This window comes from Gopherus evgoodei, chromosome 8 (genome assembly GCF_007399415.2).
Source record: "Gopherus evgoodei ecotype Sinaloan lineage chromosome 8, rGopEvg1_v1.p, whole genome shotgun sequence".
NCBI classification, from domain to species: Eukaryota; Metazoa; Chordata; order Testudines; family Testudinidae; genus Gopherus; species Gopherus evgoodei.
Window position 1 is genome coordinate 43,603,738 of NC_044329.1, and position 9,966 is coordinate 43,613,703.

The window sequence follows — 9,966 nt, forward strand, 5'->3', positions numbered from 1 at the left end:
TTCTGCTTCCCCTCTAGATGCCCTCATACCCTGGGCAAGAGAGGGTGCTGGTGGGAAGGCCTGGGTCCCAGAAAACTCCTCTGCCAAGCACCAATGTGGCCTGTTGTTCCCACTGCAGTTCCCCAAGCAGCCCATGAAGAGATAGAAAGGAGGGTTCAGGGAGAGCTGAGCTCAAGCAAGGGAGAAGGGAGGACAGGCTTTTAGTGGAGGACAGGGCTTGCAATCTCCAGCATTCCCACTTATTTTAGCCACAGCTGAGCCAGGCTGAGCACTAATGGCAGGCCCTGAGAGCAGCTCTTGGTTGCGGGGCTGATATCCAGCACAATCGTGCAAAGGGACATGCTTCTGTGAAGTATCCAGCTCCACATGTCCGGCTTGCTGGGCTGTTGTCAAGGTACAAGCCTCTCTGAGTTTACTGGCTCAAGGCTCAGGCTCTGCGAAGTCACTGACTTAGCACCTTCCTCTGGCTTGCTGGCCTGCAGTCTGGGGACTGGTCGGTGAAATCACTAGCTCAGCGATTTCACCACTCTGGGCTGATGTCTAAGCTGGCCTCCGTGCAGCTGACTGGCTCACTCCTGTCAGTGTGAACCTTTCTTGGCTTGTGTCAAGGCACAGGGTCTGTACGGTCACAGGCTCAGCTCTGCAAGCTGGCTGGTCTGATATCAAGGGATAAGTTTGTTGTATCAGCACCTATAGTTTGTCATGCTTAAATGAAGGCCCCGAATATTAGGGCATTGGGCTAGCCAGAGGACTTCCTGTGGTTAATGATTCAATGTCTCTGGCTTGCTGCTCTCAGGCCTTTGCAGAGCTGTTGATTGAGCACACCAAGTTCTCTGGCCACTGTGAGATCCCGGGACAAGCATCTAAACTTGGATGTCATTGGTTCCTAACTCCTTGGTGGTCTATTAGCTAGGCATCTGTCCCCATTTAACAGATGGGGATCTGAGGCACAAGTGATGAGTGCAAGGTCTGTGGCTGACCCTGGGATTGAACAAGGACTCCTGAGTCCCAGTACACTGCCCTATCTTACCAAGCTGTGGGGAAGACACAAAGCCATTAATGGCTGTGAGGGGCTAGCTGCTGCATGACCAGGGCCAGATAAGATATGTAGAGAAAGGGGCTGGGTACAGGGCTTGTGTATGGTGCTGGCTCAGGAGTGATGATCCTGTTTTAGCCAATAAAGAGGAACAAGCTATAACTAAAGCCCTCAACTGGCCATGTGAATCTTAGTGCTTTGATTTAAAACAAACGCAAGACCCAAAAAACACCAGTTAGAGGAAGGAAACTTTACGAAAGACAAGGTGGGGCCAGCAGGGGCCCAGGGTATCCTGGAACTGGGTACAGTGCAGCCACTACGGTTAGTCCCTCGCTGTGTGGCTGAGGGCAAGCATTGTTCTTGCTGAACTAGTCAATATTTCCTCATGAGTTAAAAATATAAACCACAGTCAGAGAATGAAGTCTCACCTTCCTGGTACATTGCAAAGACTCCTCCTGGATCCTCACACCACATGCAATCCAGTGGGGGGATAACAAGTTTTTAACATTGTAGGAAAAAAAATAACAGGGCCCTAATACTTCTGCCTGCACTGACCTGATTGCCTTCTTGGTTTCCCACTTCCCCAGTTTTTGTAGAGGGGCAATGCCACTGGGGGAATAGAAGCTATGCCAGGATCCAGACACTTCCCACCATATTGGAAGGAATGTCCTGTTGGACCCTAACAACACACCATTGTGTGATACCATTCATCACTGGGGACCCATACATTCTCTACCACACTGCTTGATGGACCCAACAGTCCTGTGCTTTAGGGTTGGAGCTGATGCCATCTCAGGGTTGTGCTATAGTTAGCATTAGGGGGCTGGAGCTAAGATGTAGTTCAGGGATGAGTGACAGGGTGAGATTAATGGATTAGTTTTGGATCAGAAGTGAGGGTCCGTGTGAGTGGTTAGGGTTATCAGGTTATTCAGTATAGGGCAGGGTGAGCATTACATACAGAAAAGTTTATAAGAGATCATAGCAATTGGAGGCCCAATATCCTGCGAGAGCTCCCACAGACATGAGAGGATACCCCCATTCACCCTCTCCTCTGAAGCTAGGTGTGACGGGTTGGATCACAGAAACCCTCTTGGGAGCTGCCACCTGATGTGCCAAGACTACTTCTACCCCTGCCTTCCCTGCCAGCTCAGGGTCCTAGCACCCTGTCTTGCTGAGCCAGACACTCTCGTCTGCTCCAACAAAGACCCAGGGTCTGAATTACTTGCCCCAAAGCTGCAGGTTTACCTGAAAGAAGCTAACAGAAGTGTTCTTGTCTTTAACACTCAGATGCCTAACTCCCAATGGGGTCTAAACCCAAATAAATCCATTTTACCATGTATAAAGCTTAAGCAGGATAAACTCTTAAATTGTTCGCCTTCTATAACACTGATAGAGAGATATGCACAGTTGTTTGCTCCTCCAGGTATTAATACATACTCTGAGTTAATTGATAAGTAAAAAGTGATTTTATTAAATACAGAAAGTAGAATTTAAGTGGTTCCAAGTAGTAACAGACAGAACAAAGTAAATCATCAAGCAAAATAAAATAAAATGCGCAAATCTATGTCTAATCAAACTAAATACAGATAATCTCACCCTCAGAGATGCTTCAGTTAGTTTTTTCCTCAGACTGGACACCTTCCACGCCTGGGGACAATTCTTTCCCCTGGTACAGCTCTTGTTCCAGCTCAGGTGGTAGCTAGGGGATTCTTCATGATGGCTCCTCCTGCTTTGTTCTTTTCCACTCTTTTATATATCTTTTGCATAAGGCAGGAATCCTTTGTCCTCTCTCTTGTCACTGCAAGACTTCATTATCCACTTGCCAGCACACAGGTATACAGGAAGACAGGTATACAGGTAAAACACTGCCATCTGCAGTCAATTGTCCTGGGTAATGGGAGTCATCAAGATTCCAAACCATCATTAATGGCCCACACTTTGCATAATTACAATAGGCCCTCAGATTTATATTTCATATTTCTAGTTTCAGATACAAGAGTGGTACATTTATAAAATAGGATGATCACACTCAGTAGATTATAAACTTTGTAATGATACCTTACAAGAGACCTTTTGCATGAAGCATATTCCAGTTACATTATATTCACTCCTTAGCATGTTTTTATAAAATCATATAGACTGCAATGTCACATTGGGACACATCTTTCCCCAAACTGGGCTGTGTGGGAGTTCTACAGCAGTCCCAGCTGGCAATAGGGAAGCATGTTTTCAGGTCCTGGCTGGCACAGCCCATTGGACACAGGCCAAGGATTGAAACTCCGGCTCTCCCCCAGCTGCTGCTTTGCAGCCTGGTCTCTTGTTCACTCAGTGGTCTGGGAGATTCCCAAGATGAGAGCACAGTGCCATCCAGTGGCAGCTACATGACTCTATTTTACTCACTACTGCCTGGCACCTGATTTTCTGACTTTCTCCTAAGAGCATATGCTGTGATATCTGAATGCCTGGCTGTAGATAGCAGATTTCTTGGTGTGTTTGGAGTAGTTACTGGATCTATGAAGGTAGGTGTGGTGGTCCGTGGATTTCTTATGTATAATTGTTTGTATGGTTCCATTGCTGAAGCTGATTGTGGTGTCCAGGAAGTTAATTTTGGTGTAGGAATTGTCTGAGTTTAATGGACAGGTAGTGGTTGTTGAAGTTGTGGTGGAAATCTGTGAGGGAGTTTGGATCATCTGGCCAGAGGATGAAAATATCATCAGTGTAGCTAAAGTATATCATTGGTTTCATGTTGCATTTGTCCAGAAATTCTTCTTCAAAGTGGCCCATGAAGAAGTTGGCACAGTGGGGAATCTTTCTAGTACCATGGCTGTTCCCATGGTTTGGACAAAGTGTTTGTTGAATGTAAAATTGTTGTGGGTGAGGATGAGTTTGGCGATTGTTTGGGGTGGATATCTGAGGCGAGTGTCCATTATCTGGTAAATATTTGAGGCAAGCAGCTATGCCATCATTGTGAGGGATGTTGGCGTATAAAAAGGTGACATCCATGGTGGCAAAGATGGTGTAGGGAGGTTGCTAATGTTGCAGAGTTTCCAAAGGAAGTTGGTTGTGTCCTGGAGGAAGCGGCCTCTTTGTGTGGTGAGTGTTTTGAGGATGGTTTCTATGAGTCCCAATATTCCTTCGGTAAGAGTGCCATGGACAGATATGATGGGTCTGCCTGGGTTCCTTTGTTTGGGAAGCATGTAAAAGGTCCATGGGGTGGGTTCGTGGGGTATAAGGTTGTACAGTTTCTCCTGGAGTTGTTTGGGGAACGATTTGATGAGATCCTTAAATTCCTGGGTAAACTATAGTCTTCTCTGAGTTCTTTATAGTAGGTGGGGTCAGAAAGGTGTTGATTTGCCTTGTTGCCATAGTCTTCATGCTTAAGGACTACAGGGTTGCCCACTTTGTCTGTTGGTTTTATCACTATTTGGTGGTTGGATTTTAGGGACTGTATAACTGTCCTCTCTGCAGTGGAGTGATTATAGTGGATGTGAAGTTTATTAAGGATTTCAGTCATTTTTTTCCTGAAGCTATTGATGTAGCGATCAAGAATTTGATTTCATCCACTCTGTGGGGTGTTCAGTCAGATAATTTTTTTTTCTTATGACTGTCGGTAGGAACATGGTAGGTGTGGGTGATGTCGCCATTGTTATGAAATAATTTTTTAAGGCAGAGCCAGTGCACATTAGTATGGATTCAGGTTCTGTGGTGGAGCAGAAGTTCAGTCCTTTGGAGAGTACAGGTAATTTAGCTCCAGTTAGGAGTAGTCTTGATAAACTGATGAGGCTGGGTTGTATAGTGCCTATGTGGTAGATCCTGGCACTATAGTTTCTCCTGGACATGGTGTTTTGTGGGTTGTGGAATTGTAGTTGGTTCCACTTTTTGTTTTTGGGTTTGATGGCTGTCATCAGGTTTTCTGAATGGTTGTTTTGGGTTTCTTGCATGATTTCCAGGTAAGTTTCTTCCAGTGTGTGGGAGCTTCTATTGATTTCTTGTCTGACATGATCCCTTCTGGAGTGTCTGAGGTGCATCAAGTTGTTCCTCGCTTTTTCTCAAGGCCTAGTTCAGCATATTTGAACTTGTATTTAGTGGTCAAAGGGTTATACGTGACAGAAAATTGATAGACAAAAACACCATATCACCTGTCGGTAAGCCCTTCTCACAAAGCGATCACTCTACAGTCCTCATCCTCAAAGGAAATCTGCATGCCTTGAAAAGATGAGCCTGGGAGAGTAAATTCATAACTTTGCTAAAAACTAAAAATCTTGGCCTGAACAGAGACACTGGATTTATGACATTATAACAAGCCATAACCCACTTAAACCACCTCTCCAGCGTTTTTCCCCCTTCCCCGCTGTAGTGAGACGGACGGGCCTCCCTCCTCCGGGGTGAGTGAGGGAGCATTACCCACCCCTGGAAGGGCAAAGCCTAAGCCTCCTCGTCCCCCTCGCCAGAAGGAGAAGGGCGGGGCCGGAAGTATAAAAGACCAGACCCACAGCCCGTTCAGGGGGAAACCTGCAGAGGGGAAGGACGTGTCGATGGTTCTGGAGCAGCTCAAGGCAGATCCTCCGCCTAGCCCGGTCCACGCCCCAGACGCGGACGATGACTGGCCTGGAGTGCCTGCTGCTGTTTAGTCAGAGGAGCCGGACAACGCTTGGATGCAGGAAGTGGCCCAGGGGCAACTGCCGTAGGGCTGGCTGCAAAGCCCAGACCCCCAGCATCGGCTTGTTGCAGCTGGATCCCCGCCGACCCCGGGGCAGGTGACTCTGCCCCTGCCAGGGCCCTGGGCTGGGATGCAGTGGAGTAGGGATGGCCCGCGTTCCCCTGCCCTCTCCCTGGGTGGCTGACTGTCATTCCTCTGCAAGGGACTCTCTCTCTGAAGAGAAGTGGCCCCAGCCCCCTGAAGATTGTGTTGTTTGCTGGCTGCCTGAGCCCCGCCCAGGCTACAGCCGGCCCCTTAAGACTGTGTTGTTTGCTGGCTGCCTGAGCCCTGCCCAGGCTATAGTCGGCCCCTTAAGACTGTCAGGGGATGGGCTGCCAGAGCCCAGGCAAGCCCAGTATGCAGGTAAACTGAGAAGCCTGGAGACAGGCTATCGCAGACCTCCAGGGACCTCCCTCCCCCGGGGTCAGTGAGGGAGCGTTACACCCCCTAAGACTGCAAAGGTGTTGTTGTCAGAGATGTTGTCAGAGGTGCTACCGGTGTGGTGCTCTGCTCTGCTCTGCTCTCTCCTTGTTGGTATCACTCGGCTGCGTGCGTGTGTTCCCTCTGTGTGCTGCCCCAGCTCTGCGCAGATAGCTGACACAGCAGACCCGAAGAGAACCCCCAATGACCACAGAGTCTAGTAAGGTACGAAGGCACGTCGGCCAGGTTTATTGCACTCGGACACACTTGCAGGGTCCCCGCAGAGTACTTAGTCTACTGGGCATACTGCGACAGAGTGCCTCTTGTCAATGGACTTGGCTCAGTCAGTGGCGGGACTTTCCACTGCCCCCTAGGCCGGACAAAGACATCGCCCCAGGGATACATTTTTATACAAAGGTACAAACAAGTTACACATCACTCTTGACGTATTGAGGTGCAGCCCCTCCACGCAGCAAGGTATAACCCCTCTACGTATTAAAGTGCCGCCTCTCACTTTGTGCATGTTGGTTCGATTAAAACAACTCTATCCATCATTTTACCCTTTTGCCCCTGTCATTGGGATGGGTCAGTCTGTTCCTTGTTATCTGTGTGGAATGTGCAAGTATGTGAATGTTCTGATCTCTAGTGTTCAGTACCTTTTAGGTACGTATCTTCTTGCAGCATCAGCCCTTTCCTTGCCAGCTTCTGCGAGCAGGGCCTGCCTCTGGCTCACAGCTTCACTTTGCTTTATGTTAGCAAAGTCTTGACCATTACTTTAGTTCAGGCCTCAGGCCTCATACTGGGCCTTTATCAGGGCCTTCACTTACTACATTCCCCCACTTTTTGTCTTTTTATGGGGAGGATGTTTACCCATCGTCCTGGAAAAGCATAATGCATGGACTAAAGATAACCCAGTGGGCTAAACACTGTTATGTGGTTACCTTATTTTACCATCCATACACTCATGCCCCATCTGTCTGTTTAGTCTGCACATTCCCTCGTACGACTGAGAGACAGATTTTATTATCCAATTATTTTTTAGTCCCTTATGGTGGGCCTGGGAATGTTAGGCCCGGGACCATGACTGAGGAATGTAATATTACGATTGATCCTTAGAGGCACTTCCAAATAATTAATATATATGAATTATATGGATATGGAGTATATTTGTAATGTGTATGGGCCTATATGTATAGTATGTATGTGTACATATGACACCAACTTATATTAAAGCATAACCATGTTTTTCCAGGCTGCTGGTATACTCTGCCCTTTTACTTTGGTGACACAGATAGAAACACATTTCCATTAAGGCAATTCCAGTTATCACCTGTCTCATCATTAGCAGTAGGCTAAGTGTTTTAACATACTGGGATAGGGATTGTGATAGTGTGTCCCACAGTGCTATGTATATGAGAAGTAAAACAGAAAGTTGGAGTAGTGACACTACCACTGAGGCCTTTATATATATATATAAATATATTGTAATTAGTTACTACACAGTACTGTCCATTCATATTATAGGTTATCCTTAAGGCTGGTTGTCACCATCTGGTCAGCTTTACTGGGCAGGAAACAGAAGTGGGTAGCTTCTTTGTTCCATTGGTTGAATTGCTCTGTGATACACCAGTAGTTGATGTAGATCCAGTTGTTTTTTATGGATGCTGTCTTCCAGATAACCTACTGAATGGACAGTAACCAATTTATCAAATATTGCTGTGTCAGGATTTAATATTGGTACCCAGACACTGAACAAGATTGTTTTGAATAATATGTGCCTCAGTTAGGATGCAGTGTTACTAACCCAAATTATGACTGGTACTAACAGGCAATTTGTTTACCCAATTTATAGTTACTATGTAACTTAATTTCTTTACCAATTTGTTTTTTTCTTGCCTTCATGATGTTTGCTGCCATTCATTTGTTGATTTTTACCTGTGGGTTGGTTAAACAGTTTAGCAAGGGTTATACACATTGTAGATGTTGTACAGCAATAATACAATACAGCAATAATACAGCAGTACAATGATAATACCATAATACAGCAAGAATACAGTTATTTTTACACAGTAACCAAGTTAAAATTAAATGACAGGTTTTCTGGTCCAGCTAGTGGTTTTTATCTGATTGTTAACTTAATTGTCCATACATGGTAGATAGAGCTGTATTTGACCAATCTTTTACTTATAAGGCACTTCATTTTTCTTTTCTTGACGCTTGGAGGTTTCTTCACTGTATACAGTTATTATCTGGTGTTTTCAGGGTGTGATATTTTCTGGCATATTTGGTCTGTGGGATGCAACTTAAACAACTTTTGTTAGTTAACATAGTAAAGTTTTGTTTGTTTGTTTGTTTTCAGTAACCCAAACTTAATACACAGTTTTAACTTAGTTTGTTTACAATGTAATAAGAACAATGTAATAGGGACCAAGCCTTTTATAACACAAGTTATACTTTTGCAATTGTTGTATAGACATTCATTTTCATTTGGGGTGCATTATTAATATTTAACACTAAATGTAATGCTTAACAGCTAAAATAAATGCTCACAATCTTTCATGAGAAGGGGTACTGCTTTCCCTTGCTGAACACTTTGTTTTTAGTAACATAACTTAAACAAGCTTTTTAGAGTTAGAGTTAATTTGCTTGTGATACCAATTTTACTCTTGTTAACTGTTTAGAAGCACAAACTTTAACAACTATTGTTCCCCATTAACATAACAAAACAAAACAAAAGCATATAAAATTAAACCAACTATAACATTAAACCAAAATAAATTTTAAATACAGATACATGCAAATACTTTGAGGGTATTTTTTCAAAATGCTTTGCTATGTTTGGGAGCCAAAGGTGGAAACCTGTTAAAAACGTGGAAACCTGTTGAAATTGTTTGATTAGCTTCATGCATAAATTATTATTTTAAAACATTTTGGTTATGACAGTCTTATAACTATATTTAAAAGAGCAAACAAGTTTATAAAAAGCCCAAACAAGAAATTGACATTTTGTTAATATTATCTGAGGCCTGAACTAAAGTAATGGTCAAGACTTTGCTAACATAAAGCAAAGTGAAGCTGTGAGCCAGAGGCAGGCCCTGCTCGCAGATAGCTGACACAGCAGACCCGAAGAGAACCCCCAATGACCACAGAGTCTAGTAAGGTACGAAGGCACGTTGGCCAGGTTTATTGCGCTCGGACACACTTGCAGGGTCCCCGCAGAGTACTTAGTCTACTGGGCATACTGCGACAGAGTGCCTCTTGTCAATGGACTTGGCTCAGTCAGTGGCGGGACTTTCCACTGCCCCCTAGGCCGGACAAAGACATCTCCCCAGGGATACATTTTTATACAAAGGTACAAACAAGTTACACATCACTCCTGACGTATTGAGGTGCAGCCCCTCCACGCAGCAAGGTATAACCTCTCTACGTAGCAAAGTGCCGCCTCTCATCTTGTACATGTTGGTTCGAGCAAAACAACTCTATCCATCATTTTACCCTTTTGCCCCTGTCATTGGGATGGGTCAGTCTGTTCCTTGTTATCTGTGTGGAATGTGCAAGTATGTGAATGTTCTGATCTTTAGTGTTCAGTACCTTTTAGGTACGTATCTTCTTGCAGCATCAGCCCTTTCCTTGCCAGCTTCTGCGAGCAGGGCCTGCCTCTGGCTCACAGCTTCACTTTGCTTTATGTTAGCAAAGTCTTGACCATTACTTTAGTTCAGGCCTCAGGCCTCATACTGGGCCTTTATCAGGGCCTTCTCTTACTACAGGTGTCACTGGGTCACTCCATCTTGAATGGTCTCTTGAAATATAT